Source organism: Macaca nemestrina, chromosome 16 (genome assembly GCF_043159975.1).
Source record: "Macaca nemestrina isolate mMacNem1 chromosome 16, mMacNem.hap1, whole genome shotgun sequence".
Lineage (NCBI taxonomy): Eukaryota > Metazoa > Chordata > Mammalia > Primates > Cercopithecidae > Macaca > Macaca nemestrina.
In genome coordinates, this window is record NC_092140.1 from 75,604,409 (window position 1) to 75,630,295 (window position 25,887).

At 44.6% G+C, this 25,887-nt stretch overlaps 1 long non-coding RNA gene across 1 annotated transcript in view; it reads left to right on the forward strand.

Annotated features, from left to right (window-relative positions):
- Positions 1-3,622: 3,622 nt before the first annotated feature.
- LOC105490749 (uncharacterized) overlaps positions 3,623-25,887 on the forward strand; it is a 79,136-nt gene continuing 56,871 nt past the window's right edge. Inside the window, exons 1-2 of the long non-coding RNA XR_011615037.1 lie at positions 3,623-3,977; positions 8,378-9,677. This is a non-coding gene — a long non-coding RNA (uncharacterized lncRNA). The remainder of the gene's footprint in view (positions 3,978-8,377; positions 9,678-25,887) is intronic.

Consider the following 25,887-nt stretch of genomic DNA (forward strand, 5'->3'; position numbering starts at 1 on the left):
GCCCAGAGTCAGGGAAAAGTGCCAGGGAATGCTGGGCTTCTTTTTCAGAGAGACTCAGGTGTGCGCTGTGGTGCCACTAAGGTGGCAGGAGCTGACGGAGCAGGGGGTTTGCACTGGGGCCCCACAAGTCAAGTCAGTGAGCAGGAGCCCCATCATGTCCCACAACTTAATCCCGACCCTGCCACATTGCTCCTTGCTGAATTGCCTGGGCCCTGTCTTTTTAATGTCTTTGGGCCTCAGTTTCCTAATCTGTAAACCAGAAATAAAAAGTGTGCCTCAAGTTTGTGTTTAAGTGAAATCATGTATATGAAAGTATTTTGTAAATCCTGAAGTTCTTTAAACTTATACTATCATGCATCACTTTAACAAGGATAGGTTCTGAGAAATGCACTGTTAGGCAATTTCATCATTGTGCAAACTTCACAAAGTGCACTTACACAAACCGAGATGGTAGAGCCTACTCTACACCCAGGCTAGATGGTGTAGCCTATTGCTCCTAGGCTACAAACCTGAACAGCATGCTACTCTACTGAATGCTGTACACAATTGTAACCCAACGGGAAGTATTTGTGTGCCTAAACAAATATGAACATAGAAAAGGCATAATAAAAATACAGCATAAAAGATTTTAAAATGGTGCACCTGTATAGGGCACTTACCATGCATGGAGCTTGCAGGGCTGGAATTTACTCTGGGTGAGTCAGTGAGTGAGTGGCGAAGGAATGCGACGGCCTAAGACATTACGGTACACGACTGTAGACTTTGTAAACACTGTACCCGTAGGCTACACTCCATTTAGAAAATATTTTTCTATCTTCAATAATAAATTAACTTTAGCTTCCTGTAATTTTTTGACTATATAAACTTAAATTTTGTTTTACTTTTGACTCTTTTGCAATAACAGTTTAAAACACAAATACATTGTAGAGCTATACAAACATATTTTCTTTATGTCCTTATTCTACGTGCTTTTTTCTATTGAAATTTTTTTTTACTCTCTAAATTATTTTTGTAAAAATATAAGATATAAACACCTGCAATTAGCCTCGGCCTACACAGGGTCAGGATCATCAATATCACTGTCTTCCTCCTCCACGTCTCATCCCACTGGAAGGTCTTCAGGGGCCACAACATGCATGGAGCTGTCACCTCCTATCACAACAATGCCTTCCTCTGGACACCTCCTCAAGGACCTGACAAAGGCTGTTTTATAGACTTTAAAAACGTTTTCTTTTTGTAGAGACAGTATCTTGTCCAGATTACCCAAATTGGCCTCCATTTCCTGGGCTCAAGTGATCTTCCCGCCTCATGACTGGCTGGGACTACAGGCATGGGCCGCTATACCTGGCTAACTTGTTTTCTTCATGAGTAGAAGGAGTACACTCTAAAATAAGGATGAAAAGTACAGTCTAGTAAATACATAAACTAGAAATAGAGTAATTTATTATCAAGTATTACATACTGTTCATAATTGCATGTGCTATACTTTTATATGACTGGCAGCACAGCAGATTGGCTTACACCAGCACTACTACAAACATGAGAGTAATGAGTTATGCTGTGATGTTATGATGGCTATGACATCACTAGATGCCGGGAGTGTTTCAACTCCATTACAATCTCATAGGACTACTGTCGTGTATGTGGTCTGTCATTGACTGAAATGTTATTGGGCAGTGCATAACTGTATTATTATTTTTAGTTAGATTTCTAAAATAAGAGCCTACTTTTATTGAGAAATGCTGCACAAAGCCTTTTACAAGTATTATCTCATTTAATCTTTATAACGGTCCTGTCAGGTAAATGTTCCTTGTGGTCATTTGAAAAATATTTTTGACTGGGTGCAGTGGCTCACGCCTTTAATCTCAATACTTTGGGAGGCAGCGTTGGAGGAATCACTTAAGGCCAAGAGTTTGAGACCAGCCTGGCCAACATGGAGAAACCCCCGTCTCTACCAAAAATATGAACATTAGCTGGGCGTGGTGCTGCATGCCTGTAGTCCCAGATACTCGTAAGCCTGGGGCACAAGAATTACTTGAACCCAGGAGGCGGAGGTTACAGTGAGTCGAAATCGCATCACTGCACTCCAACCTGGGCACAAAGTCAAACTCTGTCTCAACAAACAAACATCATATAAAAAAAAAAGAAAAATATTTGAACAAAGTAGAACAATATAAAGGAGAAAAACCACAAGTCCTTAAAATTCCCCTCATCCAGTGATATTTGTTGGGTATTGTTGGAAAGCTGTCCCTTTCAGAGGAAGAAAGAAATTTGAGTTGAGGGGGAAGGGCTGGGGACAAGTATGTGTGTGCAAAGGTATGCATGTGTCTGTGCTCTAGCACTGACTCTGGTGGCAGTGGGGTGGTGGCACCCTCAGGAGAGTGCAGAAAGGCAGGAAGGCAGGCCTGAGCCTGTTGTCCATAACCACACTATGTTCTCCCCAGCAAGTGTATTACAGATGGCTCTCCGTAGAAATAGAACCAACCCACGTGCGCGCGCACACACACACACACACAGCACAGAAGAGAGAGTGAGAGCTAGAGAGAGAGAGAGAGAGAGAGAGAGAGAGAGAGAAGGAATTGGATCATATGATTCATATGATTATGTAGGCTGAGAAGTCCCAAGACCTGCAGTCAGCCAGCTGGAGACCAAGGAGAGCCAATGGTGCAGTTCCAGTCTGAAGGATGTCAGTCTTGAGACCGAGAAGAGAGCCAATGTTTCAGTTTGAGTCCAAAGGCAGAAAACCACCAATATCTCAGTGTCCCAACTCAAGGCACTCAGGCTGAAGTTCCCTCCTACTCAAACTTTTATTCTATTCAGGATTTCCAAAGGAGAGGAGGGCCACCCACATGCGGGAGGGCAGTCTGCTTTCCATAATCAACCAATTCAAACGTTCATCTCATCCAGAAACACCTTCACAGACACACTCAGAGTAAATGTCTGACAACTCTCTGGGCACCTCATGGTCCAGCAAAGTTGGCACATAAAATTAACCATCATAGCAAGGATGGTGCAGGTGGTGAATCTCAGTTTCTGAAACCTCCGGATCCTTCTCCATGCCCCTGAAGCCTGGGGGACCAATCGATCCTGCTGTTACTTGTTGTAAAAGCTGGGAATGCAAACTTGTTTGAACAAGGGCGAAACCTGCCATCAATAGGAAGGTAAATCTCCTGGAGAAACATAACTCACTGCCGGTTCTGGGAAGTCCTCCACCTACTAGGGACGGCCACAGCCACAGCACTGGGCGTCAGGGCTGAGTGAGCCAAGCACTGGAGGTAGCCGCAGGGCCCTCTGGTCTGAAATCCCTGGGTGAGAGTGAGGCTGGCCACGCCCACCAGTGAGGGGTGCTTTGACAGCACAATAAGCTTGAGAAGAACTTGCTGAGTCTGGGATGCAAATTTATGCAAAATAGCAGGTGGGCCCATGAGTCCTGGCACTTTGTTCTTACCACAACAACAACACTGTTCTGATTCCCCACTGGTCTCACATTTTGCTTCTCCCATTGCGCGCCCCTCTGCAGGCCTGGGCAGGGTATTCAGTTCATCTCTGTTCATTAAGGGAGGCAGCCGAGGCTACGGAGCTGGGCTGGTGGGGGCACGGTGGGAGGGTGGGTGCTGGGTGGACATCTGGGTTGGCTGCCTCAGCCAGGTCCCCTGGGGCGAGTGCCTGGCAGGCCTCAGTACTCTGGAGAAGGCAGGAAGCACACAGGTGGTGCTAAGAGCTTACTGTGTGCCGGGTGCCAGCAGCTGATGCAGGGCTTACCCAGTGAAAGAAGAAACAGCCCGTGCCTAGAGAAGCTCACAGTTTAACAGCGAGACAGATGTGCAAACAAATATCTGTGTTAAGTTTTGTAATTATAGTGCATACAACGGTTACAGGAAGATAGAAGAAGGAGAAAATAGTCAATGTATTTAACCATCCTAGCAACCCTGGGAGACAGAAATTGTTGGCTCATTTTCACAGATGAGGAAACTGAGGTAAGAAAAATTTCCTTCCTTCCTTCTTGCCTGCATTCTCTCTGCCCCTCTGTCTCTCCGTTGGTCTGTCCATCCTCTGCCCTCATTGTGCCTATCTGTCTTTCCTTCCTTCTTTTTCGCTTATTAAACAGATATTTCCTGAGTATCTCCATGTACCAGGCATGGTGCTGAGAGTTGGCAGGGAAGAGGATGCGCATAGTCCCTGTCCGCACAGGGAGTCACTGTCCTGTGGGCATATAGTCAGCACATGAATCATAGTGTGGAGAGCAATGTAATTACTGTTATGGCAGGGAAAGGACAGGTGCGATGAGAACAGTAACTGGAGGTGCGGACAAAGTCCTGCAGAGGGTGAGACTCTGGCCCAGTTCCCTGACTCCTGAGTCTCAGTTCTTGCTCCGTATGGGGTAAGGGAGGGAACATTCGAACACCTCCCTGGGTAAGTTGTGATCAAGGATTTCCTGAACCTATGACTGTGACTTAAGGGAAAATCTCCAGCTGAATGACTGTGGAGTTTTAATACTAGCACATAGGCTGTTTCTATCTGGCATTAGGCAAGGGCTCCCAGCCCAGACCTATCCTCAAGGACACAAGCCACATCTGCACCAGTCACAGAATCTCAGAAGAGTATCCTTTCATCTAATATTTATGGAGTGCTCCAGGGCTGAAGGCACAACAAAGGGAGTCGTGTGGAAAGGGGACAGGAACAAGCACTGCTGGACTCCTTAGTATGTATAAACTGAAAATGAATTTGACTCAGACACCATGTCTGATCTGGAAAACTTAGCATCTTTGTGGAGAAGAGAGCCTGAAATCAGTTAACTATAACAAGAAATATTAATTCACTCATGCATATATTAATTCATTCATCTGTTCATCCAAAATTATTACCTTTTCAGCACAGATTTTGGGCGAAGGCCTTAGGCTAAGTGCAAGTGAGTTTTAAAAATCAAGCAATCACATGTAGCATCAAGTCTGAGCCGGAGGGAGACTGCATTTCCATCATGTAGCGAGTGTGCTGTTGGAGCCATGCCTGGGGCCCTAGAGCAGGGGTGCCTAATGTCAGCAGAGCAAGTGCTGGGAAGAAACGGTTTCCAGGAGGGGAGGGGATGTTAGACAAGGCAAGGGCTTGGTGGGAGAGGGGTCTTATTTTCTTAGAGGAAAAGTGCATCCCATCCCTCAAGTGTCTGATCTGTAGAGTGCCCTCGTCAGAGCTGCATGTGGGATGGAGCAGGTGGAGACCGGGTTGGGGGTAAATCTAAAGGGACAGGACAGCCTGCAGAAGAGCATGTAGAAGGGTGAGACAGGGCTGTCCTTAGTGCTCAGGAGGGGCAGAAGCAAGGCCTGCGGGAGCCTCAAGGAGAATCGCTTCGTTCTGACTTGGAGGGACAGGACCAGGGTTCACCCGGGAGTTGCTGCGAAGGATTGGCAGTGGGTGGGGAGGCGAGGGCACACACCAGGCAGAGAACTCAGGCATGACCAAGGGCATAAATGCATATGGCACGCTCAGCTTTCTCCCAGCCCCTACTGGCTGGTAGACAGCAGTTGAGGTAACTGCAGAGGCCCTTCCATTGCCTGCTCAGATCGACAGGGGCAGGCCCTGGTAGCCAGGTTTGTACCTTGTTACACAGCAACCCTGGCCTAGATAATTGGCCAGGAGACAGCACCTGGCCCACATTGCCTTACAGGCTTTTCTCTCTTGATTAGAAGTAAGAAACCCAAAGGCCGGGAGTGGGCGAAGTACCTGAGTCTCCTACTATGGGCCCCAAGCTGTCACGGATTCCTTTCTGAACCCCAGTTATTCAACTCTCCTTCCAATTCTCTGAGATTCTCCTTCCAAAAAGTTCTTTTTTCCCTCATTAAGTGAGTTTTTGTTATTTGTAACCAAAATAATATTAACTAATACTCACCAGCCGACGTGAATTTGTAAAACAAAAATAATATATCTTTTAGAGCTAATTTCAGGTACTTCTGGAATAACCTTGTCTAAAAGTTGATTTAGCCAAATTACATCTACATTCTCAGTCTTATAAAATTTGTGATTCTTCTAAGACCACCTGCTCACCTCGGCTTGGACATGGGGGTGGCTTTCAGCAGGGGCCAGGCTGGCAGCTGCCTCTGGGGTATGATGGAAGGGAAGCTAAAGTCTTGTGCCACCCACCCGCTCTGACATGGGCTAGACATCCTGGCTTTAGCATCCCTGGGGCCTGGTTATTCCCAGGGTATAATACGAACCTGCCCAGGCTGGAGCTTGGGATGGAGGGCACAGGGAGAAAGAAAAGGCCAGGGTGGGCCCGATCCTCACCACAGTGCCCACCCCTCAGTCGGTGTGACTAGACTCCACTGGGACCTGAATTTGAGGGTCTTGTAAGCTCAGGCCCACGGAGGCTCAGTGACAATGATCCAATTGCATGTGTGTCTTTTCTTTCTTCTAAAACATTGTCAGAATGCATTTTAGACATTCTTATTGGTCAGGAGGCAATGTTAAGCATCTCCCATGGGACTCAGCAGGGAGCTGGAACAACTTGCATTCTGGGTGCATTAGAAATTTAATTATTTTGCACGAGAATATTTCAATTGCTTTCTCCCTCATATGAATGAAATCCACATGATTTCCAATCTGTTTCTATGGTTTCCTTCCTCTGTTCAGATACATTCATTAGCTTGTCAGTTTATTATGAATTTTGGTGCCTTTTTCTCCCTTCAAATTTGAGCCCCTATTAATTCAGTTTTCATGTCAACAGTGTTTAAAAATAGAGCAAAATTATTTTGACTGGCACATAATCAGGCCTCTGACTGTTGAAAGAGCTTGCCACATGAGTGTAGATTTTCATTGCTTTTTCTCTTGCTTGGATGACATATGGCTGTGATCTCCTGTTTTACCTTGCAGCAAGGTTAGCCAGCCTCAGTCTTCTCTGTAATATTCAGCTTGACTTAAAACCCTTGGCTTTTTAGCTTGGCAGGCAATTGTATGCTCTAAAAACACCAGGACTCTCCTCAGGGTTGGCCCAGGCAAATGGATCTTCATGGAGAGAAAGATTAGTTATGCCTTTTTTATTTAGTGATTCGAAAGCCCAAAAAGCCCTGGACTCCCTCATCCCAAGATACTGAGAGCCATCATTTAATATTGCTCCAAAGAGCTGATGATTTTAATCCAAGTGCTCTCCCCACGGCTGCTAGCTCCTGCCAGCATGGGCTCAGTTCTCCCGCTGGTGACTCTGCCCTGCCGTCTCTGGCTGCTCACCTTGTTTCACCCCCAGGATGGAGGTGCACAAACCTGCTGTGCTTTTGGGTCCCCTGGAGGAACGTTTAGAAACTACTGATACCTGGGCCCCATCCAAGCTCAACTGAGTCAGAATCTCTGCGGATGCGATAGAGACATGGGTATTTTTCAATACCTAATGGGAGCTGGGTTTGAGAAACAACAATTGCTCAAAGGCATGGTAAAGAGGGGGGTTATGGCTTAAACTCTATCGCCCCCCGTGAAAAGATATGTTGAGGTCCTAACCCCTCGCACCTCCGTATGTGCTCTTATTTGGAAACAGGGTCTTTGCAGATGTGGTCAAGTTAAGATGAGGTCACTGGGGCTGACCCTAATCCCATATGGCTGGTGTCCTCATAAGAAGGGGAAACTCAGGGATAGTACATGGGGGCAGGCTACGAGAAGATGAAGGCAGAGGTGGAGCGATGTCTCTACCAGCCAAGGAACACCAAGGATTGCTGCAAAGCAGCTGCAATGTCCAGCCCTGCTGGACACTGCTGGGAGAGCCAGGGAGCTGCTTTGGGATGTGTGTAAACAAGGGGGTTTCCTCACAGGCCTCTCTTCTCCAGCCTGGAGCCTCATGTGGGCAGTGAGGGTGTTGCTGTAAAGAGCCTGGCCCATGCACCCTGTCTCCTCTGGCCATTGTTCCAGGCACACCTGGCTTACTCCATGCCGTCCAGACTCTGCTGCAGATCTGCTGTCTTATCTCTGGAATTGGGTGTTGAGTCCTGCCACGCTGCCCTGCACTGGCCATCGATTGACTCCAGTGCCGCTATGGGCTAGCTCTATCTATACCCACGCCCTGTGCCTGTGCCTGAAACCCCAGCATGGCCTAAGCCTTGATTTCCTTCTTGCTGGGGTTTGGACAGTCCCTCAAATGCAGGTCCCAGTGGAGTCTAGTCACAATGACTGAGGGGAGGGCCTGGGTCCCTCCCTCTGGTACCAAAGATAGGGGCTAGATCTGGTATCTGGATATGGGACATCCTCACATCTACTGTGTTGGTCGTTGTTGGCTGTCCCCTGGCAGGAAGCCCACTTCAACTGGTGTCATAGGTGTGAACATTACAACACTTCTCCTTATGAAATAAACATTTCTAGTGACTGGTACTACGAGATGCATTCTCTGGCTTGCTTCTTCCAGCTAAAAACTCTTCATGAAATCTACATGGATGATGACATGCAGGAAGAATCATAAGCCATTTCTACTCAGAGTTCACCATATCATTAAGAATGATCAGAATGACTGTGAAGCACTGGAAAATTCCTAAACATGAGAAAAAGAAGACAATTTAGAGTTTGTTTATCAAAGCATCCAGGTAGGAAGTAGAAAACACAGTTTGCCATACAAATGTTTATTTTATAGATTTGAATGGAGGAAATGTAGGCCCTGAATTTTTCACTTCTTACCATTATTGCTGTTAGTCTTAACCGCTATCTCCCCCAGCCCTCCTCAGCAGAAGTAACTGAAGCAAGGCACCTGTGAACTCTGCCTCCCTGGCTCAGAAGCCAGTGCTGACCAGGTCAGTAAATACAGAAAGAATCTATCTTCCACCGTGGGTAAGGAATTGAGTTAGTCTTGCTCTAGTTATCCTGAGAGCGTTGCTGGACGGAGCCCTTGTTTGCTGAATGCCAGGGGCTTCACCTGTAGGCAGTGGGGTGGAGAGGTTAAAGATGTGAACCTCACAATCGGGCCTGGGCTGGGTTGCTGATCTCTCTAGCTATGAGATCTTGGGTTGCTTCCTAACTTCTCCAAGCCTCTGATTCCTCATCTGTAAAACAGGGGTAATAAAGACTTACCCCTTGAGGTTGCTGTGAGGCTCAGGAGAGATGACCCTTGGAAGGCACTTGGCATAGAATAAATTCTCCACTAAGTAGTAACTACCACTGTCTTTAATGCCTCCCCTCCTCCTGTTACACGCTCCTTGTTCCTAGGGTTTCTGAAGCTTCCATCTCAGGTACAGGCCCCTCTCTGAGATAGTGACTATCCTTGGATTCTGGCTGTGCTTGGTCTAAGTGATGACAGTTTACCTAGCTGTGATGGTTAATTTTGTGTGTCAACTTGCCTGGGGCATGAGATATCCAGATACCTGGTTCAACATTCTTTCTGGGTGTGTCTGTGAGGGCATCTCCAGGAGGGATTAGCATTGGAACTGTTGAACTGCATAAAGCAGATGGCCCTCCCCACCGTGGGTGTGTATCATCCAATGCATCGTGAGCCTGAATCATAAAAAGATGGAGGAAGGTTGAAGTTGCTCTTCATCTGACTGCTCGGGCTGGGACATTGATCTCCAGCCTGCGGTGCTCCTGTTTCTCAAGTCTTCAGATTTGGACCAAAATTTATACCATCAGCTCTCCCACTCTCAGCCCTTCAAACGACACTGCTGGCTTTCCTGGGTCTCCAGCTTCCAGACAGCAGATCTTGTGACTTAGCCTCCATAATTGTGTGAGCCAGTAGCTTATAATAAATCTCTTAATCTCTGTCTCTCAATAGGGGTGTGTGTGTGTGTATAGATAGATAGACAGATAGATAGATATCTCCTATTGGTTCTGTTTGGAGGACACCAACTAGTACACTGGCCCTTGTCAAGGAGCTGGACTATGACTCCAGAAATCCCTTGGGTCTGCTTGGGACCCTACCTCAATCCAGATGGACCACAGAAAACTACAACCTATCTTCACCTGAATTCAGGTCTTGCCTTTGCCCAGATTAGACCCCCAAGGTGCCATTATAGACAAAACACCAAACTGCAAAGTGAGGTGGGAACCTCAATACACCCTTCTGAGCATGTGTGTCAAAATGATCCCTGGCCTCATGGCCTCATTTTAGCCTCTTCAGTAAATGGCTTGCTGAGTCAGGATTATACAAACCCCAAGTCCTACTCAGTACTGGTCTCTTATTGCTTGTTTACCTGCCTGCCTCCACCGGACTGGGAGCAGCTTGTGACCAGGTCTTTCTTGTGTTCCCAACACAGAGCTAGGTTTCCAGCACATACTAAGTTCCCAGTAAATACTGAGCGAATACTAGGAACAAGGTCCTGTGACCATCCCCCACTCACTGCTGTTGCATACACGGCCTGCACTTGTTGATTTTCTTTTTTTAAAACGAAGCACTTACTAGGTGCCAAACACTTAGTTGAACACTTTTTTTTTTTTAATTTTTTTTTTAGAGACATGATGTTGATCTATCACCCAGGCTGGAATGCAATAGTGCAATCATAGCTCACTGTAACCTTGAACTCTTGGGCTCAAGAGATTCTTCCCCTTGGGCCTCCGGAGTAGCTGAGACTACAGGGACTCACAACCATGCCATGCTATATTTAAAAATTATTTTGTAGATACGGAGTCTTGCTATGTTGCCCAGGCTGATCTTGAACTCTTGGCCTCAGGTGATGCTCCACTTCAGCTTCCCAAAGCACTGGGATTATAGGTGTGAGCCACCATTTCTGCCCTGGGTACTTCTTACGTATGGTGTTTTATTTCATTCTCACCATAACCCTGTGAGAAAGGTTCTCTTATCCTCATTGGGCCAAGGAAGGCCCCTGAGACTCAGAGGTTGAAGAATTTGCTTTGATCACACAGCTAACCAGAGACAGAATCAGGCTTCAGTTCTGATCTTTGCTTAGTTACTCAGCTCCTTTATTTTTGTTTAACTTTTGAAGATCTTAAACCACATCAATCCCAACTATACAGTCACCATGTTGAGGACAGGAGCCAAGTATAATATTTCCTTGAAATTCCCACAGTGCCCGGGGTAACTGATGAATAATCATTGATTGATCCCCATAAAAGGCCTTGATATGAGACAGCTGACCAGTCTTATGACAAGCTTTTCTCTTTGAGAAACTTCAGATCCATGAGTTGGCTCCAGGGATGAAAGCAAGTATTATGTTTGAGGATAGGATTGGGCATCAAGTCTGTAACCCTGGAACCTCAAGTTCATGGTTAAGGTTCTTAATACTTTTTAACCTTCGGTACCATGTAGACACAGAGACAGGCAGTCAGCATGGATTAAGGGAGCCTCAATTAACCCCTACCTCTTAATATTTGGTCACTGAACAGAAGTGGGCTGCCAGGTACCGGAGATTAACCAGTCTGGATTATCTGCCTGGGCCGATTAGCTGGCCCAAGGTAAAACAGCAGAGTGTCCCTCAGCCCAGTGGAGCCAAGTGTAGGAAGCTGGGGCCATGGAATGCTGTGTGCAAGTAGAGGTCTTGAGAGGATTCTGTTCCAGGTTATATGAGCGTCTTACTTAGTCTGCTTGGACTGCCATAACAAAATACCATAGATGGGGTGGTTTAAACAACAGAAATTTATTTTCTCACAGTTCTGGAGGCTAGAAGTCTAAGATCAAGGTGGATTGATCAGCAGGGTTGGTTTCTTCTGAGGCCCCTCTCCCTGGCTTTTAGATGACTGGCTTCTCAATGGGTCCTCACATGGTCTTTTCCCCTGTACCTGTCTCCTGTCCTAATCTCCTCTTCTTATAAGGATACTGGTCATGTTGGATTAGGCCCCAGCCTAATGACCTCATTTTCACTTCATCACCTCTTTAAAGGCTCTATCTCCAAATACAGTCATACTTTGAGGTGCTGAGGGTGACATATGAATTTCGGAGGGAAACAATTCAGTCAACAACAGTGAGATTCATTGATATACCAAAAAGGGCTTGTAATGGAGATACCACTCCAGCAATCACTATGGCACCTGGTATTGTAAGCGGGGCTTGTCTCCCATCATGGCGAGATGGGCTTTAAGAAAGGGGTCTGTCTATACGATTTGGCCTGGGAGCAGCATGACACACTCAAGGTGCTGAAAGAGGCCAGTGTGGTAGGAATAGGGGAGCCAAACACTGGACAGATTGACAATACAGCAGGGAGTTAACTACAGTAGTAGCCAAAGTAATTACTGATATATACACATACCACTGTATATAGTAGGTATATTAGTATGTATAGAGGTTATAGTGTGTGTGTGTGTATATCTGTGTGTGTGTGTGTATGTATATGTGTGTGTGTGTATGTATAACACATATTGTGGTCACAGTAGAATAGCCCCTGGGTCCCCAGCTACCTTCTCCTCTGATCACAACCCTTCATTAAGCCCCACACATGGTTTTGCATCACTTCTAACTGTACAGTGTTGTAGCCACCTTAGAGCTTTTCATCCACCCAGCTCACCTCATTTTGCAGTAATGACAGCCCCCAGGAAAAGCACAGATTGGATTAGCGTACCGTACTGTTATTTCAGCACCCTGGCGATTCACAGCTGTGGTTCACAGCTGTGAAAAGCAAAAGCTGGTTCAGCCCCACTCACTTTCTTTAAATCAGCAATGACCTAAGCAGATAAACCCCAGTGCCCGGGAAATTTAGCTGGAGTCAGTGCTCTGAAAACTGAAAGGCCACGAACAAGAATGAAAATTTTATGGTTCCCAGCAGCTGAAGCTGAGAGCCAGAATTTATGGATTTGTCCATGTGGCCTTCTAGAGCTCAAATTTCTCACGGAAATTGCCAAATTGTTTAAATGCAAATTCTATAGCTGTTCCAACCTCCCTAGAGAATTTTATTTTATCATGAGACTAAAGTTTGTGGATCCATTCCTCATCTAGCATTTTCAAGTCAAACTTCAACACAATGCAATGCATTTTGAGCTCCTGAGAGGGGTAAGGTGCAACGTGGAATTCCTTAAGTTCAGGAGTAGCAAAGGGGAAGTCACATGCTCCCGGCAGCCCATGAAAGGCACTCAGAGGAAGCCCAAAGGGAGTATAAGCATCTGGGAGGGAGATTTTTTTGTTTTTGTTTTTGTTTTTGTTTTTGTTTTTTTTGAGACGGAGTCTCACTCTGTCATCCAGGCTTGAGTCCATGGGCACGATCTCGGCTCACTGTAAGCTCCGCCTCCCGGGTTCACGCCATTCTCCTGCCTCAGCCTCCCGAGTAGCTGGGACTACAGGTGCCCGCCACCTCGCCCGGCTAATTTTTTGTATATTTAGTAGAGACGGGGTTTCACCATGTTAGCCAGGATGGTCTCCATCTCCTGACTTCGTGATCCGTCCGCCTTGGCCTCCCAAAGTGCTGGGATTGCAGGTGTGAGCCACCGCACCCGGCCAGGAGGAAGAGATTAATTCTGATATGTGTGTGTGTGTGTGTGTGTGTGTGTGTGTGTGTGTGTAGAGGGGTTGGGGGAAACAGGGTATTCAGTGAAGCATCTCTTCCTTCTGGGGAGAATGTGGGAACTAGATCTTCTCAGACTTTCTTTGCTTTGTGTTGCTTTTTGGAATGAGACATTTTGGAGGGTGGGGAAGGAGAGTACACCCCAAGGAAACACTTAAACACTTTGCCTTTGTGCTTGAGAGAAATGATAATGCAGGTGAGGAGAACGAGACCTTGAGAGGCAAAGCTGACTAAAGATGTTAAAACAAAAAGGAGCTGAGGAGGAGGTCAGGTAGTGGTCACCTGTGGGTGGGTTGGTTTGGGAGGGCTTCTCAGAGAATCAGGACCCACTCTACAGTCAACACAGAGCAGGGACGGGGTGAGGTGGCATCAAACAAATGGGTGGAAACACTGGCTGAAACACGTCATTTAAAATAACACATTGTCTTGGGGAAAGTGAATAGTACTGTTTTTTTTTCCAGATATTGATGGTTTTATTTTACTAGATGGGCAGTTCAGCAATTGTGTGTGTGTGTGTGTGTTATTAAGCATTTTTGCTCATTTTCTCGCATATTGAAGATTTTTTTTCTTCCAACTTTTATTTTAGTTCAGGGGGTACATGTGCAGGCTTGTTACATGGGCAAATTTGCGAATCCCTGGGGTTTGGTGTACAACTGATTTCGTCACCCAGGTAGTGAGCATAGCACCCGATGAAGAGTTTTTCCATCCTCACCCTCCTCCCAGCTCCACCCTCAAGGAAGTCCTGGTATCTGTTGTTCCACTCCTTGTGTCCACGTGTACTCACATATTGAAGATTTTCAATAGCTTTGGAAGTTTTTTTTTTTATAATATTTTATTTCCAATTTACTTTCAGCCAAATGTAACTCTTTTACTTGCTGGTCACTGTTTTCATAAATTCTTAAATTTTCCAATCACTTACTCAGGTTTTTGTATCTGCAAAATGCTTGATTTCATATGAAACCAATTTTGTCCAAAAATTATGATTTTAAAGTGTTAATTCATTTTTGACTAATAGGATGACAACTGTCCCCGTTTGCCTGGGACTGAGGGGGTTTCCCAGGACATGGGGCTTTCAGTGCTCCAACTGGAGAATTCTGAGCAAATTGAGATTGTGGCCACCCTAGGTGACATTGCCAGCTTGGCAGAGATGGCCACTGTCCCCCACACATCATGACGCATTCTTTCCCAGCCACCCTTGCACCTAAGTGTGGCCGTGTGGCTGGTTCCTGTCCATGGCTGTAATGTGAGCAGCAAAGAAGAAGCAGGCTCTTCTCTCCCTTCTCCTCCTATACAACATGGATGTTGACACCCAAGGCAATCTTGGAAATGCCATGTATTGAAGACGGCAGAGCCTCTGTGGATCCGGGTTTCTGAGTGACTGCATGTGGCCCAGGACCTCACCATCTGCCCTGCCACCACTACCATGGGGCTTCACAAAAACAAGAAACAAGCTTCTGCTGGGTGAAAGCAGTGAGATGGCAGCGGATGTTCTAGCAGTTGGTGCTATCATTATTAATATATCTACCCAACATTTTAAGCCATATTTTTACTCTTTTGATTTTATATTCTTTTTATAATAAAAGGCTAGGGAGTTCCAAATAAATGTTGCTGCAAACATTGCTTTAACCATTCCATGATATTCTACAGCCACAATTTGATCCAACTTTTGCTGTCAGATTTGAAGCTACAATGGAAAGACTGAGACTCCGCCACGCAGATTCAGGCTCAGTCTGGACTTTGGCAGAGAATTCTCAGAACCAGAGTGGTGGACAGTCAATGAGGAAAGAACGCCGGGCAGATTTCTCATCTGAGAGGGGCTAGGGTTTAGGAAGGATATAAGATCACTAAAGGTAATAGTTTTCCTTCCATGCAACCTACAAAATAACATATTTATTAGCCCTTCCCCTAAGCTCAGGAAAACTGAATGTAAACTGCCTCGTGACTTCAAATCTAGAATTTCTCTAGAAAGTTAAATCAGGCTGGCAGCTCTGTAAATACCCAGGGCATCCACAGTCACTTTGCCAACCAGAATTTCACCTGTATTTTTAAAATCCTAGGGATAAGAATGCTCCCATTGGCCAGGCACAGTGGCTCATGTCTGTAATCCCAGCACTTTGGGAGGCTGAGGTGGGCAGATCACTTGAGGTCAGGAGTTCCAGACCAGCCTGGCCAACATGGTGAAACCCCCTCTCTACTAAAATTACAAAAATTAGCTGGGCGTGGTTGTGCACACCTGTAGTCCCAGCTACTTGTGTAGCTGAGGCACAAGAATTGCTTGACCTCAGGAAGCGGAGGTTGCAGTGAGCCAAGATCGTACCACTTGCACTCCAGCCTGGGTGACAAAGCAAGAGTCTATCTTAAAAAAACAAAACAAAACAAAACAAAACAAAAAACTCTCATTTATGAATTGAATGAGACAATATATTTTAAAATGCCCAGCAATACCTGACAGAGTAGATGCTCCACAAATATTATTTTCTGTCTTTCTTTGCAAAAAATGATAGCATTAATTTTTTTCCCTTTTACTCACATAATTTAACAGTTCTAAGATGGTGTATCAGTTTAAGTCCTCGGAGACATATATGCTAAGATGAAGTTAGATGTGCAAGAGATTCACTGGGGGAAGTATCTGAGAAGAACAAAGGAAAGAAGGAGCAGGAGGAGGTGCAGAGAGTCATCAGACTGTAGTACTGGCCTGACACCTGGGAGAGGAGAAAGGGAAGGAGAAAAGATTGGGTAGGAAGAACTTGAGAGTTTGCAACTGTGAGAAAGTCTAGGCTAGCAATGGGGAACCCCAGAGCAAAGACTGCTTGTTAGAGGATCCTGCATTGGGCAGGAATGTCCTAGCTCTAAAATCCCACTGTGCCCAGTCATTGTCTGGGAACAGCCCAGGGAGAGCATGGCCTTGTGTGAGTTGCTTTGCATCCTGAGGGGGCAGCAGCTGACAGCCAGCTATACTCCCTGCAACAAGTTCTCTCTGCAAGGGAGAGTTGAACCATGCGTTCCCGTAGTTGCCAGGAATATAAGGGGAACTTTTTTTCTCCAAATGCAAAGAAGAAGAACAACAACCTCTACTATAATTTTTTATTTTTTTGAGACAGAGTCCCACTCTGTCGCCCAGGCTGGAATGCAGTGGTGCAATCTCAGCTCACTGCAACTTCCGCCTCCCTGGTTCAAGCGATTCTCCTGTCTTAGCCTCCTGAGTAGCTGGGATTACAGGCACATGCCACCATGCCGGGCTAATTTTTGTATTTTTAGTAGAGTTGGGGTTTCACCATATTGGTCAGGCTGGTCTCAAACTCCTGACCTCAGGTGATCCACCCGCCTCAGCCTCCCAAAGTGCTGGGATTACAGGCATGAGCCACTGCGCCTGGCCAACCTCTGCTATTATTGTCTGTTGAGGTTTTCTTTCTTTCTTTCTTTCTTTCTTTCTTTTTTTTTTTTTTATTATACTTTAAGTTCTAGGGTACATGTGCATAACGTGCAGGTTTGTTACATATGTATACTTGTGCCATGTTGGTGTGCTGCACCCATCAACTCATCAGCACCCATCAACTCGTCATTTACATCAGGTATAACTCCCAATGCAATCCCTCCCCCCTCGTCTGTTGAAGTTTTCATATAGATTTTGGCTTACAGCTAAAAACCAAACTTTCAATAACTGAACAAAAAAAGCCTTGCTAGGACAGATTGGGTTTTGCGACATAGCCAGCAGGTGGAAAAGCCTCCCATGTAATGAAACCCAAAGCAGCACAGCAGCTGTGCAGCCTGAGAATTCAGGAGCTGTGTGGCACATGCTGGGTTAATTTCAAGCCCTCCAAATGAGACTGCAAAGTGTGTCACTCAGCAGAGGTTCCATCACTGAGTGAATGAAGTCTTATAATTAATTCTCCACTTTTAAGATGTAAAATGAGAAGTTCACTGAGGCCTTGAGCATGTTGGGAGAATGACAGCACTTGAGGATTAGCAGACTGAGGCTTAGGAAGATTTTGGGGAAAAACCTATTTTTGTTTTCCATTCCCCAAAGAGACAAAGGTTTAAAAGGGAGTTAATGGGGGATTTAGAGACAGGGCTTTGTTTCCAGAGTTTTCATTAGCTCAGGTTACTGGGCTGATCTGGATGTCAGTGTCTTTAGCGTAAAAAACCCTGTATACTATAAAAATCACCCTGCTCTACTAGTTCTAATCTTTATGTGGGAGATTGACAAGTTCAAATTTTAAATTGATAGTGAATACCTGGTATGGGTCCAAGTTTTGTGGGGCCTGAAGTTTAAATAATTTGGGGTGTACTTTATAGAAAAAAGAATAGAAAATATTAAAATAAATTAGATAAGAAAATAAATACTTAGAATGAGAAAAGAAATCACAACAAATTACAGATTGGAAATATCTGACAAGTACCATAATATACAAAATCCAGGAAAACCTATGTTAATAAGCTAAGTACCTGACACGCTTCCCTAATACTTTTAGCTTCAATTTTTTGGCTGCATACTTGTTATCCATTTTAAATTTAAATTTTATTTTCTTTCTTTTCTTTTCTTTTTTTTTTTTTTTGAGATGGAGTCTTGCTCTGTCCCCCAGGCTGAAGTGTAATGGCACGATCTCGACTCACTGCAACCTCTGCATCCTGGGTTCAAGTGATTCTCCTGCCTCAGCCTCCCCGAGTAGCTGGGACTACAGGTGTGAACCACCACACCTGGCTAATTTTTTTTTGTATTTTTGGTAGAGACGGGGTTTCGCTATTGGTCTCAAACTCCTGACCTCCAGTGATCCACCCACCTTGACCTCCCAAAGTGCTGGGATTACAGGTGTGAGCCACTGCACCCAGCCGTTATCCATTTTTTGTAATGATAATTTTGTAATATCCTTTTCTGTAGAGAGATTAGAAAGATAATTCAGACTTTCCTCTAGCAAGGTTGACCAAAAAAATTTTTAATTGACAGTCAGGATGTATAAACCATGTGACTTCATCTACTGAAGTACAAACTATTTGTATTATTAGCTATAGGTTTATGTGTTACAGACAAAGGAATTCTAATGAATTATCTTCCATGTAATTCCCATAGGAAAAAAAATGCATGGTACGTTTATATTTGTATATATTTTAATACTGAGTATATTCCTAATGAGAGAACTTCTATTTTACTCGGCATCTGTGGAGAACTGTCTAAAATAAAATCAGATTAAGTTAGAAAAAGTTTTAAAGTTTATTGTCATACAAAAAGTATAGATCTTGATCCGGGAGACTTCAAACCAAGTAGTAAGAAGTTTGCCGTGGTGGGACGCGGTGGCTCATGCCTGTAATCCTGGTGCTTTGGGAGGCCGAGGCAGGCGGATCACCTGAGGTCAGGAGTTCGAGACCAGCCTGGCCAACATGGTGAAACCTATCTCTAATAAATATACAAAAATTAGCCAGGTATGGTGGCACATGCCTGTAATCTCAGCCACTCAGGAGGCTGCGGCAGGAGAATCTCTTGAACCCAAGAAGCGGAGGTTTCAGCGAGCCGACATTGTGCCACTACACTCCAGCCTGGGCAACAGGGCAAGACTCTGTCTCAAAACAAACAAACAACAACAGCAAAAAACAACAAAAAAGAAGCCTGCCTTACAACAGTTACATTACAGTTTGTAAAGCATAGGGAGGATGTATTTTGACCTTTTTTAAATGATTTGCTGTTATATATTACCTTTATTTAGGGCAAACAGAGCTGTTTAAACTGATTTGTCCATAGCTGTTTAGTTTAATTTCATTGAAACATATTGACAAGGATGTAAAACTTACATGTTGTGTTTATGATTAGAATTAGCGTTTCAAGGAAATCGGAATGACTTATGTTTTGGTTGTGTGGTTATGGGCCATTGGACTCGGGGTATATCTCAAATGTGGGCTTTTATTTTTCTTTAACAGAACTGAATCTGCTCACAGTTTTACATGTGTTAGGATTGGAAGGACTTTCCCCAGACAAGCTTCTGGTCTTAGACATTTCGAACCTTCTTTCTCTTCCACCACTCAAGTGTTTGCGATGCCCGGTAATGGTGCCAGAGGATACTCCCTGATGCCAGTGTGACTCTCCTGCGCTGCATCTTAACAGGGGAGGCTGAGTGCGAGGCCTGATGGGCTCTCCTGGAAGCCATTCTTAGCACTGTGACCCCCAACCACAATTTAACTCCGCATGGAAAAGACTACAAAAGGATGCAGAAGTGTGTCTCTTAGTCTCAAATTACGAGAAGCCTCAGCTTAACTCCCGCTTAGTGGGATCCCTAAAAGGCTTGCAGACTCACTGCATTCCAGTAAGGGGAAGGGAATGAAGGGGAATTAAAAGAGACATGAGTGTTAACAACTCATGGTTAAAATATCTTACCTTTGCAAATTTACCAAAGTACCTGACCACAAGAAAAAGTCTGTACATGTGAGAGATCTTTCTCAGTAAATCCACCTCTAGTGAAGATCCACGGGAAATCGCTCCATGTAAGGGGGAGATGTCTGTATTTTGAAAAGAGACTAACGTCTGCAACACTGATGTGCAGGCTGTTCCCTCTTCATATAAAATGTTCCTGAAAACTTGCTAAAAGGTTGAGTGTGAGGAAATGAAAGAGCAGACTTAGAACTATGGGCAGAGGAGGTGCTCTGATTTTAGAGGGCTCAAAATAGCAAAATCCCAAATAGTTATTCTCTTTTAGGCGCAATTTAAAATTTATTTTTAGAAAAGGTATTCATAAGGTTGCAAAATTTGAAAGGCACAAAGTCACATATATTGAAAAGACTCTCTGTCAAAGCTCTGTCCTCAACACCTAGTTCGAGTACCCCAAGGCAACCAAGAGTACTGGTTTCTTGTGTTTCAGTTCTCTTCATGCAAACAACTATGGATATACATGATTATATTCATATTACATTTAAATTTTTTACTATATATGCATGTGTGTTATGGGCTTTTTTCCCTTAAAAATGCAAGAAATTGTTTTTTTTACAGCTGCATATAGCTAGTAGCCTATTAATGGACATTTGGTCCATATGTGATTTTTCTTTGTGTAAATAATGCTTAAATGCATGCATTATTTCTCCTATGTACAAGTATGCCTGTGGAGTAAATTCTTTAAATTAGAATTGATACATAAAGGGTACTTGTGACTTTTACTAGGTATTGCTAAGCTGGCATCCACGGAGGTTGTACTAGTACATTTTGACCTGCAGTGTGTGACAGTGCTTCTTTCCTTACATCCTTACCAACAAAGTCTGTCTTAGAACTTTTGATCTCACCGCAACCTCTGCCTCTTGGGTTCGAGCGATTCTCCTGCCTCAGCCTCCCGAGTAGCTGGGATTACAGGCACCTGCCACCACGCCTGGCTAATTTTTTGTATTTTTAGTAGAGACGGGATTTCACCATGTTTGCCAGGCTGGCCTTGAATTCCTGACCTCAGGTGATCCACCTGTCTTGGCCTCCCAAAGTGTTAGGATTACAGGAGTGAGCCATGCAACCTGAACGAAACTCCGTCTCAAAAAAAAAAAAAAAAGCCCTTCTGATCTTTTCCAGTCTGAAAGATAAAAAAATGGCATCTAAGTGTGGTTTTTCATGGGCACTGTTTTCATTATAAATGCATCTCTCTGACTCTGCTTTCGTTGCCACATCTCTCACTCTCTTCTCCCCGCTTCTGCCACTTTTAAGGACACTTCTGATCGCTCTGGGCAATTTTACGGTGAGCCGATTAGCAACATTCATTTCATCTGCAGTTGGGCACCTTTTCATGTTTCATTGTTTCATTGTTTTGCTTATCCATGGACTGCCTATTTTTCTTTTGCTCTATCATTTTTTGTTATTGATTTGTAGGAGTTCTTTGTATATTAGAAAAATGACTTGTTTGTTTGAGATATGAATTACATGTGCTTGGGCCTGGGGGTATAGCTCGGGGTAGAGCATTTGATTGCAGATCAAGAATTACATGTGCTCCCCCATTGCCCCTCTCCCAAAGTTGTCATGTGGATTTGACTTTGCTTGTGATGATTCTTGTCTTGAAAATACTAAAATCTTAAATTTTATATCATAGAATTAATCTGCTTTTTCTTCTTGGTTTTGGGTTTTTGTGTCATACTTGGGCCTTCCTTGCCTTGGGTGAAAAGACTTCTCCTGTGATTTCTTCTGCTTTTATGGTTTCATTTAAAATTTTACATTTACATATTTGTGCCACTTGTAGTTTATTTTGGTGTAAGATATGATGTTTGGCTCTATTTTTTTTTTTTCAGATGACCTCTCAGTTAATCCAACATTATCTTTTCCACATTGATTTAACATTCTATCTTTATCATTATATAATAATTTCCTACATGTATCTGGTTTTATTTCAGTTCAGTGTCTTTGGTCTGTTGTTTATGTATTAGAATCATACTGTTTAGTAGCTTTATGTTTAAATACCTGGTAGGGACAGTTCCACTTCATTATTTTCCTGGCTATTCTTATTTGTTTTTCCATAGAAACTTTAGAATCAACTTGTTCACTTAAAAAGTTCCAACTGGTGGCTGGGCGCGGTGGCTCACGCCTGTAATCCCAGCACTTTGGGAGGTTGAGGCAGGTGGATCATGAGGTCAGGAGATCGAGACAATCCTGGCTAACATGGTGAAACCCGTCTCTACTAAAAATACAAAAAATTAGCCGGGCGTGGTGGGGGATGCCTGTAATCCGACCTATCGGGAGGCTGAGGTGGGAGAATGACGTGAACCTGGGAGATGGAGCTTCCAGTGAGCCGAGATCGTGCCACTGCACTCCAGCCTGGGCGACAGAGCTAGACTCCGTCTCAAAAAAAAAAAAAAAAAAAAAAAGAAAAAGAAAAAAAAAAGAAAAGAAAAGAAAAGAAAAAAAAGTTCCAATTGGAATTTACTTGGAACCATGTTAAATGTGTTGACTAACTGAAGGAGAACTGATGATATCTTTATGACCCAGAGACTTCCTATCAAGAACATAGTAGGCTTTTCATTTTCTCCAAGTTCTTTTTCCCGTCTTGAATTTTCCTATTATAAACAAGTCTTCAATGTAGGTGTTATTTCTCATATGTGACCGTGCCTATAGGAAAAATTCTTTGAATTGTTGGTGATTTAAATGGCAATTTAAACATATCTTGTAAATTTTTGGTTAAGCTTATTCCTAGGGATTTTTTATTATTGCCATTGTAAATAGGGTCATTTCTTTTGTTTTTCCTTCTAATTATTGGTTGGTTGTATACGTGAAGGCTATTAATTTCTATCTGTTAAAATTGTAGCCAACTCCCTTACTGAATTCTTTTTGTTTATAATAGTTTTTCACTTGGCTCTCTTAGTTTTTTCATGTGAACCAATCTTATAATTCAAAGAATTATAATTGTATCTTCTTCTGTTCAATTTTTATTCTTCAGTTTCTTTCCACCAGTTGATTGCATTGGCTAGTATCCCAGAATGATGTAAAATAATTGAAGGGGGCGGAGGTAGACAGTCTTGACATTTTGTTTCTGACCTACATGGGAATGTTCCTAGTATTTCCTCATTAAGCTGGCCTAGGGCTGAGCAGAGAGAGCGAGTATTACATTTTCTTAAAGAAGTATACATCGCTTTCCTTAAGAGTTTATATCAATAATAAACATTGACAAAATACACAGCCTTGCTGTATATCTGATTAAGTGTTTAAGACATCTGATTTGAAGTGAATCTTCATTCACCAGTTTTGGCATGTCACATCTTTCAAGCACATGAAACTTACGATGCATGTGCTTCCTATGGCCACAGATCCATGAGAATGTCTTTGAAGCATTACTCCTTGCTCCCTGCTTGCCTCCCCATCCAGTGGGTGAGAGGCACGCACATTGCTCAGGGAGAGGGATGTTATCACAGGGGAGGAGAGGGAAAAAAAATGGCTGAATGATGGCCAAGAAAATGCCCCCAGCATCAATATTGGTGAAGATCATTTGGAAGATCATTCTGTGGAAATGATCTTCCATAGAAGACTTTTTAATTCTTACTTTCCAGTAGTTTTCTTTTCTTTTCTTTTAAATAAAGGCAGAATGCAATAACATGTCAAATAATTGCATGATCACTAATGAGCTACGGTGACACTCTGGCTGAATCAAAGGGTGGTGGTTTGGAACTGCTGGTATGAGCAGTCCCACTATCATGTAATTGCTCAATCTGGAAATTTCTTTGGCCTTCTTATTGTCCTCCTGTTACAGGAAAGGGGCCTTGATCCAGACCCCCTTAGATCTCACTCAAGAAAGAATTCAGGGTGAGTCCATAGAGTCAAGTGAAAGCAAGTTTTTTTTTTTTTTTGAGACAGAGTCTCGCTCTGTCGCCCAGTCTGGAGTGCAGTGGCCGCATCTCAGCTCACTGCAAGCTCCGCCTCCCGGGTCTATGCCATTCTCCTGCCTCAGCATCCCGAGTAGCTGGGACTACAGGCGCCCGCCACCTCACCCGGCTAGTTTTTTGTATTTTTTAGTAGAGACGGGGTTTCACCGTATTTAGCCAGGCTGGTCTCGATCTCCTGACCTTGTGATCCGCCCGTCTCAGCCTCCCAAAGTGCTGGGATTACAGGCTTGAGCCACCGCACCCGGCCTTGAAAGCAAGTTTTTTAAGAAAGTAAAAGGATAAAGAACGGCTCCTCCATAGGCAGAGCAGCCCCGAGGCCTACTGGTTGCCCATTTTTATGGTTATTTCTTGGTGATATGTTAAACAATGGGTGGATTATTCACACCTCCCACTTTTAGACCATATAGCGTAACTTCCGGATGTTGCCAAGGCATTTGTAAACTGTCATGGCACTGATGGGAGTGTAGTAGTGAGGATGACCAGAGGTCACTCTTGTGGCCATCTTGGTCTTGGTGGGTTTTAGCTGGATTCTTTACTGCAAACTGTTTTATCAGCAAGGTCTTTATGACCTGTATTTTGTGCCGACCTCCTGTCTCATCCTGTGACTTAGAATGACTTAACCATCTGGGAATGCAGCCCAGTAGGTTTCAGCCTCATTTTACCCAGCTCCTATTCAAGATGGAGTTGCTCTGGTTCATACGCCTCTGACACTCCCTGCCCCAACACCAGAAGAGCAGGTCCAGGGAAGGGCATGGGGAAGGGGGCCATGTCCCTCCATGCCCTCCACACAGTGCTGTTCTACTGTTATCAGCTGGCAGGAGCTCATTGTGCCCATCTCTTCCTTCCCAAATCTGTGTTGAGTGACATCACCTTTGGAAACCCACCATAGGGGTAAGATTTAACCACAAGAATCAGCAAAATATACCAATTGGTGCTTTTTCCACTTGCTACCTCTAAGTTGAGATGGGTGGTGGGGAAGCGTGTGAGTCAAATAGGATTTAGATTTAAAAATGGATAAGACAGGGGGGTGGAGCAAGATGGCCGAATAGGAACAGCTCCAGTCTCCAACTCCCAGCGCGAGCGACACAGAAGACCGGTGATTTCTGCATTTTCAACTGAGGTACTGGGTTCATCTCACTGGGGAGTGCCGGACGATCGGTGCTGGTCAGCTGCTGCAGCCCGACCAGCGAGAGCTGAGGCAGGGCGAGGCATTGCCTCACCTGGGAAGCGCAAGGGGGAAGGGAATCCCTTTTCCTAGCCAGGGGAACTGAGACACACAACACCTGGAAAATCGGGTAACTCCCACCCCAATACTGCGCCTTAAGCAAACAGGCACACCAGGAGATCATATCCCACTCCTGGCTGGGAGGGTCCCACACCCACGGAGCCTCCCTCATTGCTAGCACAGCAGTCTGTGATCTACCGGCAAGGCAGCAACGAGGCTGGGGGAGGGGCGCCCGCCATTGCTGAGGCTTAAGTAGGTAAACAAAGCCGCTGGGAAGCTCGAACTGGGTGGAGCTCACAGCAGCTCAAGGAAACCTGCCTGTCTCTGTAGACTCCACCTCTGGGGACAGGGCACAGTAAACTATAACAAACGCAGCAGAAAACTCTGCAGACGCAAATGACTCTGTCTGACAGCTTTGAAGAGAGCAGTGGATCTCCCAACACGGAGGCTGAGATCTGAGAAGGGACAGACTCCCTGCTCAAGTGGGTCCCTGACCCCTGAGCAGCCTAACTGGGAGACATCCCCCACTAGGGGCAGTCTGACATCCCACACCTCACAGGGTGGAGTACACCCCTGAGAGGAAGCTTCCAAAGCAAGAATCAGACAGGTACACTCGCTGTTCAGAAATATTCTATCTTCTGCAGCCTCTGCTGCTGACACCCAGGCAAACAGGGTCTGGAGTGGACCTCAAGCAATCTCCAACAGACCTACAGCTGAGGGTCCTGACTGTTAGAAGGAAAACTATCAAACAGGAAGGACACCTACACCAAAACCCCATCAGTACATCACCATCATCAAAGACCAGAGGCAGATAAAACCACAAAGATGGGGAAAAAGCAGGACAGAAAAGCTGGAAATTCAAAAAATAAGAGCACATCTCCCCCGGCAAAGGAGCGCAGCTCATCGCCAGCAACGGATCAAAGCTGGACGGAGAATGAC